The sequence below is a fragment of the Anoplolepis gracilipes genome, chromosome 2 (assembly GCF_047496725.1).
Source record: "Anoplolepis gracilipes chromosome 2, ASM4749672v1, whole genome shotgun sequence".
Lineage (NCBI taxonomy): Eukaryota > Metazoa > Arthropoda > Insecta > Hymenoptera > Formicidae > Anoplolepis > Anoplolepis gracilipes.
The window spans coordinates 20,713,502-20,722,146 of record NC_132971.1 but is presented as its reverse complement, the minus strand read 5'-3'; the positions used below and the strand labels follow the sequence as shown (position 1 = coordinate 20,722,146).

Genomic DNA, 8,645 nt, shown 5'->3' with positions numbered 1-8,645 from the left:
TAGCGAATAATGTTAGCGAAATGTCTAATCCAATGAATATAAAGTATTCGGTAGTAATATTACCAGTTAAGTAATGAGATGTTGTAAACTTGTATAAGAAAAAATAAATTGACCAAAAAAGCAATATATACAAGAGGCTGAATCAGATTCTTGGGTGACCTACATGAAATTCATTACGCAGACAATGTCCATTGTGCCTCCCTGAGAAGCCAAATTCCTTAGTTCAAGCCTATATTCCTCCGGAAACGAAAGAAGTAGAAACTGAGAGACCGTTTACCTGGTTTCCATAATTCTTAAACCAGACACATGACTGATTATGAAGAGCGGTCTTAAAACTGTTCGAATACTTTTAATCATTACATATACCGTTTCGATTCCAAATTACAATACATTTGCCAACTGATTGCGCTAACTTCAGCAAATTATTATAATGGAAAAAGTACTTTTGTTTTATTTTATCAAAATTGTTCTCAAAGTATACAAATTTGATCGGTAGAAGGTAACTTTTATTCAGATAATAGGAAAAAATTACAAAAATTAAAATTAATCAAAATTACAAAAAATGCTCTATATGATTTCTCGCTACTCTAACGCATTCCTGTGCACGACGAATTAACAACTGCTAAATGGAAATAATATAATTTTGCTATGGAAATAATTATTCATTATGAAATAAAAAATTATTTTTTGACATAATTTGATAAACCAGTATTGCAATATTGCAATGCTTCTTCCTTATATTCTTTATTCAATAGTTTTACATACGAGGTATTATATGATAAATGAAATATTTTATAAAAAAGATGTTACATGTTGAATATTATGTCAATAAAGTCGATAAAGTCAAGCATATTGTATATATATTTGTGATAATTTTTTTTAATGTTTATTATTTGTGTGCGTTTGTAGCAATAAAACTAAAACGGTGGCCACAGATGTGGTAAACTATAAAAAAGAGAAAAGCAGTAATTTTAAATATGTATCATACATGTAATTAAGATTTTTATACCAAGTTATTATTGTATATATCATAACGTACTCCTTGAAGGAATTTGAAGCCAAATTGAAACAGTCCGAGTCCGCAGAGTCTGAATGGCGATTGAGTCATGAGTAAAAATTGTAGAATCTGTATTAATAAAATACATTATTTAATAAATATGTTTTCGAGCGGGCCAAAGATTCCTAGGTTTCTTGTATATTTATATTAAAAAAAATAAAGTTTATATTTCGATAACAAATTAATATCTTAAATGTGAAGACTTACATTTTCACGAATTTCAACATCGTGATTGGAATATGATAATTTACTTATAAAATTTCCTGTTGCATATGCCTAAAATATGAAAATGTAGAAAAAATTAATAATATTTTTTTAACGTCAAATTATATATATTTGAGAAAAAAAATAACTATTTTATCAATAAATTAATAATAATAAAATTAATTAAAGTAAATTTCAAATAGATGCATTTTTTAAGTCTGATACCTTGGTGCTAACTTTCTCGCATTCATAATTAATGAGAAAGAGTCTGAAAATGTGTACAGAAAACCATATTAGTAGTAAGGTGACATAAAGTACTTTATAATCTTTTATATAATCCTTGATGAGTATCACATTAAAAAGTTCTTGCAAACCCATCGCTGTAGAAACGAAATAACACCCCATTTCGATAGTCATTTGTATTCCGAATATTAAATCTATTTGGCGGTATATTTTACGTAATTCGGAATAAAGATGTCTGTGTACACGTGATATATTAGTTGCGTGAAGCACTGATTAATATCATAATTAACTAAATTGATATAAATTCTCTTACATTACAATCCATATCATATATTCGCTTCTCGCAGCTTTTGCATATCTAGATTGATGAGTAGGCAGAAGTAATACGTGATGTTCCCAAGCTTGCTTTATGCTACGTTTATTATACATTGTTAATTTTTGAAGGTGTTTATTGATTTGGTCAAATTTCAATCCTACGTACCTAAAAATTAAGAAGATTTGTGGATAATTATTAGCAAATATATTTATTGTATCTGTATTATTAGCATGTTTATTTGATCAAATTTGAATCTTACGTAAAATTGAGAAGATTAGTGGATAATTATTAGCAAGTATAAGCAAAGATTCTTGTTTTATAAGAATAAACTAACCCAAGCATACTTGTTATAGTTAAATCGCTGATAACGTTAATATTAATACAATACAAGCGTATAAAAGGAATGTGAATAATTTGCACAATGTCATAATTTTGGCTCAAAAATATAAAATTTGCACAAATTTTTAATATAGCTATCACAAACCATCCTGAAATGAGCCATATTGTTTTCATGTACAATTTGTAATCTGTTATTGCTCCCAATTTTTCCAATGTATCATCCACAGTAGTGAGATTCTTTATACAATTTTTAAATGCCTAAATATAAGAAACCAATGAGAAATAAAATTATAATGATTTGTATTTATAATATTTAATTGTATCAAAATATTCCTGAAAAAAGAGGTTAATACAGTCAGATTAAACATACATAATTAGAAATATTATTATACGCATATGATCAAATCATATCGCGGCTTTCAAATTTAATTATATATGGACAAATTATATTACGTATGATCAGATCGTGTTACATAAATTTCACATTTAATTATATATAATCATAATAAATTCATTTTTTCTCGGGTTGACAGTTTCTAATAACTTCAGCTTGAAAAAGATATATAAAATTTAAATACATATTATTTTTATACTTATTATCCTTTATTTATTTTTTTTTTATTTACCATTTTTCGAAAAAATAATTGACTTTATATCAAATATTATATAGGAAAATTAAAATTTGTTAATAAATTATCATATATTAATTTATTAAACCGTAATACTTTTATGGGTATTTTTATGATATATAAATATCAATAAGTTATGTTTCATTTTATAATTAATGTTCTTGAACAAGCTGTATTAATATTTTTCTACGTCAAGTCTCTTACCTTGTCGTGGTATATCCCAACGATAATTGACAATAACGCTGTAAACATGTTTATTCCAAACCAAATATGGTGTAAATTGGAGTAATGAATTATATATGGCATTACGCTGTATATAAAAATAAAATTATATAACGACCACAATAACAACATGTACAGAAGACCGAACCATTGTCTCGAAACTCCTGAGGGAAATTCGATCACTCTTAAACCGCACACATAACTTATCATTAATAATGGTGACAATATTTTTCGAATACTCATAACGTAGGTATGCGACTCTGAGCTGCACTTGCTTTGCCAACAATTGCGTTGAAACATAATGATAGCGGATCTTCGTAATTTCATTATCGTTATTTATTCATAAAGATACCATCTAAAATAGTACATCGAAATAATCAATCTACTATTTTACGCACTACAAGCTATAGAAACAAATATGATTCGATATATTACATATTTTCAAACAAAGTATATACATAGGTTTAGAATGTAAACCAATGATGTTTGTAAAACTTTTATTTTTATATTATTCTATTTATATAATTATATAGTACTATTACGTAATTAAAAACATCAAATAATACGTTAATTTAATATTTTAATTTGATTTTTTAAATCAGTATTAAAATTGACAATATAACAATAAAATAATATGACTGCAAAAGAGAAAGAGAGAGCGAGAGAGAGAGAGAGAGAGAGAGAGAGAGAGAGAGAGAGAGAGAGAAAGAGAGAGAGAGATTCTTGCTTTTTTCATATAGTATCTTTCTGCAACATTGTTAAAATATATTTTTAGGTCCAAAATATACAGTTTTGTTAAAAATATAGAAAAAAATTATTTAATGTAAATATTATACTTTCAAACACTTTTTGAAATTATTTATACAACACAGTATTGTTATATTATATTAATCGTCATAAAATGTTCGCTTATTTATATACACTTGTATTAATAAAACTACAACGGTCGTAATTGATGAGCTGAACTGAAAGATATTAATTCCATTCTTTAAATAATTATTGTTTATTATTTGTGATAAATTATTACATTTACGATAGACATTTTACAACGTACCCCATAAAGTAATTTATAACCATATTGGAAAAGTCCTATTCCGTAGAATCTAACTGGCGCTTGAGTTATTTGTAATAAAAGCTGTGATATCTATATTAATATAATAAACCACTTAATGTATGTACATATTTATAATACAATATTTTATTTTTGCCCAAATTTAAAGTATCATAAATTTTAATAACTTTAAGAGTAAGCTTTTTGTATTGTAAGACTTACATTTTCACGAACTTCTACATCACAAGTAGAGTATGGTATTTTATTTATTAAATGTTTTGTTTCATTCGCCTGAAAATTAAATATGCAAAATAAAATTTGAATAATTCTTGTAATTCAAGAAAATCATGTCAAATTTGATATTATTTAATAGTTAGATAGTTGTTTAAAGAAAATTTCAGGTAAATACATCTTAAATGCAGATTTAATACCTTGGTGCTCACTGCTTCGCATACATAATTAATGACAAAAAGTTTTAAAACATTTTGAGAAATCAAGATTAGTATTAAAATAATGAATAGTATTTTATTAGATTTCATATAATTTTCTACGAGTATCACGCTGAAAAATTCACGCAAGTTAAGCGTTAACCAAAAAAAATTACATCCAATTTTCAAAGTCATCTGTACTCCAAATATCGAATCTACTTCACAAGATATTTTACGCAACTCCGCATAAAGATGCCTGTGTAAACAGAATATTTTTACTGCTCAAAATAAAAACTACAATTAATAAAATTTACGTTCACGATTGATAGATTGAACTGACATTATAATCCATATTATCCATTTGTTGCTTGAAGCTTGTGAAAATCTGTGTCGATGCACGGAATTTTCCCAAGTTCTCTTTATTCTACGTTTATTATCTGTTATTAAATCCGAAAGATGTTGATTAACTTGATCAAACTTTAATCTGATATATCTATAAATGTAAAAGAAAATTAACTGGACATAATAATAGCAAATGTATGTAAATTTGTTGTCATCTTGTGTGTTAATATATCGACATCTTAAAATATCTCAAAGAAAATTTATATGTATTTTAAGGCATTATAATATAGTTTTATGAATTTATACATGCTTATGTTAGAATAATTTTTGTATACGTAAGAAAATGTACCAACCCAACAATGCTTGCAATAATCAAATCGTTGATCATGTTAATAAAAGAGCAATAATTACGTATCAACAAACTATACATAAATTTTAAAGTATTCTCATTATTGTCATATTCGTTTTTCCTACAATATGCCGTCCCATAGCTCAATAATATAATCATTAAGAGCCATCCTAGGACTAGATATATAGTGTTTTTGTATAGCTTGTGATAATCGGTCGTTGTGCCGATATTTAGCAATGTATTATCGACAATGTCGAGTTTCCTCAAAAAATTTCTAAATTTCTGTTACAAAAGAGCAGTACGATGGACAATAATAAATAATTATAATGCTTAGTTTGACAATTTTATATATAATGAGTCTTAGATAATTAATAATGTATGTTTTCCAATGTAACTATAATATTATAGATGCAGCTTTATCAAAAAAAATGTCAGGATGTAAATGTTAATTTTACATATAATTTTTTATACTACATATGTAATAAATGATAATTAAATTATATATTGAGAAAAGAAATTTTTATCAGTAACACATTAGTAAAATATGTGATATATTGATATTGTCTTCACTACAATTTGTTTTGTAAAATAAAAAAGAAAATATCTAATATTACTTAAATAATATTGTTTAAATGTTTTAAAATTTTTGTAACTATTTTGAATATCCAAATCATTGAAATATACAATCAAAACTGCTTATTTTAAGTATAAACAATTCTTTACCATACCTTATCATAGTACACTTGAAACATAATTGACAATAATGTTACTGAAATGTCTAATCCAAGGCATATATAGTATTCGGTAGTATAGTATTTAGCAGTTACGTAATAAGATATTATTGTAGACACTAATAAGAAAAAATAAATTGACCAGAATAGCAACATATACAAGAGACTAAGCCATGTTCGTGGATGACCTACAGGAAATTCGATAATTCTTAAACCAGACACATAACTGATTATGAAGAGCGGTCTTAAAACTGTTCGAATGCTAGTCATTACGTATACCGTCTCGATTCCGAACTACATTGCATTTGTCGACTGGTTGCTGTAACTTCGGCAAATGATTATAATAGCCTATCTTTTTAATATCATTTAGAGCACTTACAGCAATTGAATTAATCGATCTGTTAAATTTTTTATATTGTGATATATTTAAACGCGATATGTTTTAAGTTTTAATGAATTTCGTCTTCCTTTTACGTAGAATATAACATAATATTTAAATAAAAAATAATAATTATATACAACGTATATATTGTAGATATTTTATTTATTGTCAAAAGAAGGTATGTAAGTATGCTACCTTTGTGATAACTCATCTTGTATGTTAAAATTGCCTGCTGATGAGAATTCAGTTTTTAAATAACAATTTAACTGTTTAATTACTAAGTCTTTATTTCTGTTAATGTCGAGAATATACTTGTATCTTTTTGATTTTGCTATTCTTCAAAGCTGCGGAGATTTAACAACACTTGACATCATAATAAATATGATATGTAAACAATTTTTAAAGTCAAAATGATAAAGAGGTCAGGTCAATAAACGTAACCGTGTATAGTAATAAATCAATATACGGTTTAATTAACTTTTTTACTATACATTTAATTTTAATAAAATAACTTCTGGAAAGCATTTAAGAAAAATTAAAAACTATTCTATACTTTTATCTTCTTTTATTATGAGCGAATAATTCATCAACATTTGTGTTCTTTACTAATTTAATGTAGACTTTTATTATTAAATGTGTATAATAAATTTTTTCTTTTTATGTAAAAAATTGGTTTCGATAAAAAGCTCCACAGAAAATTGCTATTGGCCATATTTTATGTGTATGTCATATATGTAAGCTGTATTATATAATTATATATATTCGTGTTACATAAATGTTACAGTATTATACCTGTAAAAGATAATAAAGAAAATAAGAACGTTCGTAAATAATTAATTTTCAAGTTTATTAAGTTTCTTTACATTACATGTTTTTACATATATTGTCAAACTATACATTATTATAAATTCCAAAAACGTTTGTTTCTCTAAGTTATGAATAACTTTAGTATAATATTAATTGTTAATTTTTTAGAAATTAAAAATCAAAATTTTTATTTTTATTGTCATGCAGATTGTATTTATTAATCTCGTCGTGAACGTCATTCAATTTCGATATCAAAATAGAAACCTTAAATGGATAAACATTCAAAGTATATATATGTTGCTATGGAAATAATTATTCAACTTTATAAAATAAGAAATTATTTTTTTGAATAACTATTAATAATCCAGCACTTTTATAATATGCTACTTTTTATATGCTTTATTCGATAGTTTTTTTTACATACGGAATATTATAAGATAAATGGAATATTTTATAAAAGGTATTACATGTTGAATATTAATGCCGATAAAGTCAATCATTGTATTTGCATATTATATTTGTTATAATTTATCAAAAATGTTTATTTATTTGTGTGCGTTTGTAGCAATAAAATTAAAACGGTGACAGTAGATGTAGTAAACTACGAAAAAAAAGAAATAACAATTTTAAATATGTATCACACATTTAATTAAAATTTGTAATATTATACACACACACACACATATATATATATATATATATATATATATATATATATATACATATCATTACGTACTCCTTGAAGGAATTTGAAGCCAAACTGGAAGAGTCCGAGCCCGCAGAATCTGAATGGTGATCGAGTCATGAGTAAAAATTGTAGAATCTGTATTAATATAACAGATCATTTAATAAGTATGTGTTTTCGGGGTGGCAAAAGATTCCCAAGATTTTTATATATTTAAACTTAAAAAACAAGTTTATATTTCAATAATAAATTAATATATTAAATATGAAGATTTACATTTTCACGAATTTCAACATCATCATTGGAATATGATAAATTACTGATAAAATTTCTTGTTGCATTTGCCTAAAACATGAATATGTAGAAAAAATTAATAATATTTTTTTAACATCGAACTTATATATATATATATAATTTAGCAATTTGTCAAAAACAATTTATGACAAATAATTGTTTAAAATAAATTTTAAATCGATGCATTTTTTAAGTTTGATACCTTGATCCTAACTCTCTCACATTCACAATTAATGAGAAAGAGTCTGAAAATATGTACATAAAGGATTACTAGTATTATGATGAGATAAAATACTTTATGATCTTTTTCATAATCCTTGATGAGTATCGCATTAAAAATTTCTTGCAAACCTAATGCTATATATGCAAAGTAAGTCCCCATTTCGATAGTCATTTGTATTCCGAATATTAAATCTATTTGACGGGATATTTTACGTAATTCGGAATAAAGATGTCTGTGTACACGTGATATATTAGCTAATCGCATAAAGCACTGATTAATGTTATAATAAATATTATTAATATAAATCCTCTTACATTACAATCCATATCATATATTTGCTTCT

The 8,645-nt window shown here is 25.1% G+C and overlaps 2 long non-coding RNA genes across 2 annotated transcripts; both read right to left on the bottom strand.

Annotated features, from left to right (window-relative positions):
* Nucleotides 1–811: 811 nt before the first annotated feature.
* On the bottom strand, nt 812–1,533 carry LOC140674038 (uncharacterized). Its single transcript, XR_012048154.1, has 4 exons — nt 1,487–1,533; nt 1,265–1,333; nt 1,040–1,126; nt 812–945 (listed from the first exon to the last, which is right to left on the bottom strand). It is a non-coding gene; the product is annotated as an uncharacterized lncRNA (long non-coding RNA).
* Nucleotides 1,534–7,593: 6,060 nt separating this feature from the next.
* LOC140676074 (uncharacterized) lies at nt 7,594–8,131 on the bottom strand. Its single transcript, XR_012048529.1, has 3 exons — nt 8,062–8,131; nt 7,837–7,923; nt 7,594–7,701 (listed from the first exon to the last, which is right to left on the bottom strand). It is a non-coding gene; the product is annotated as an uncharacterized lncRNA (long non-coding RNA).
* Between the last annotated feature and the right edge of the window lie 514 nt (nt 8,132–8,645).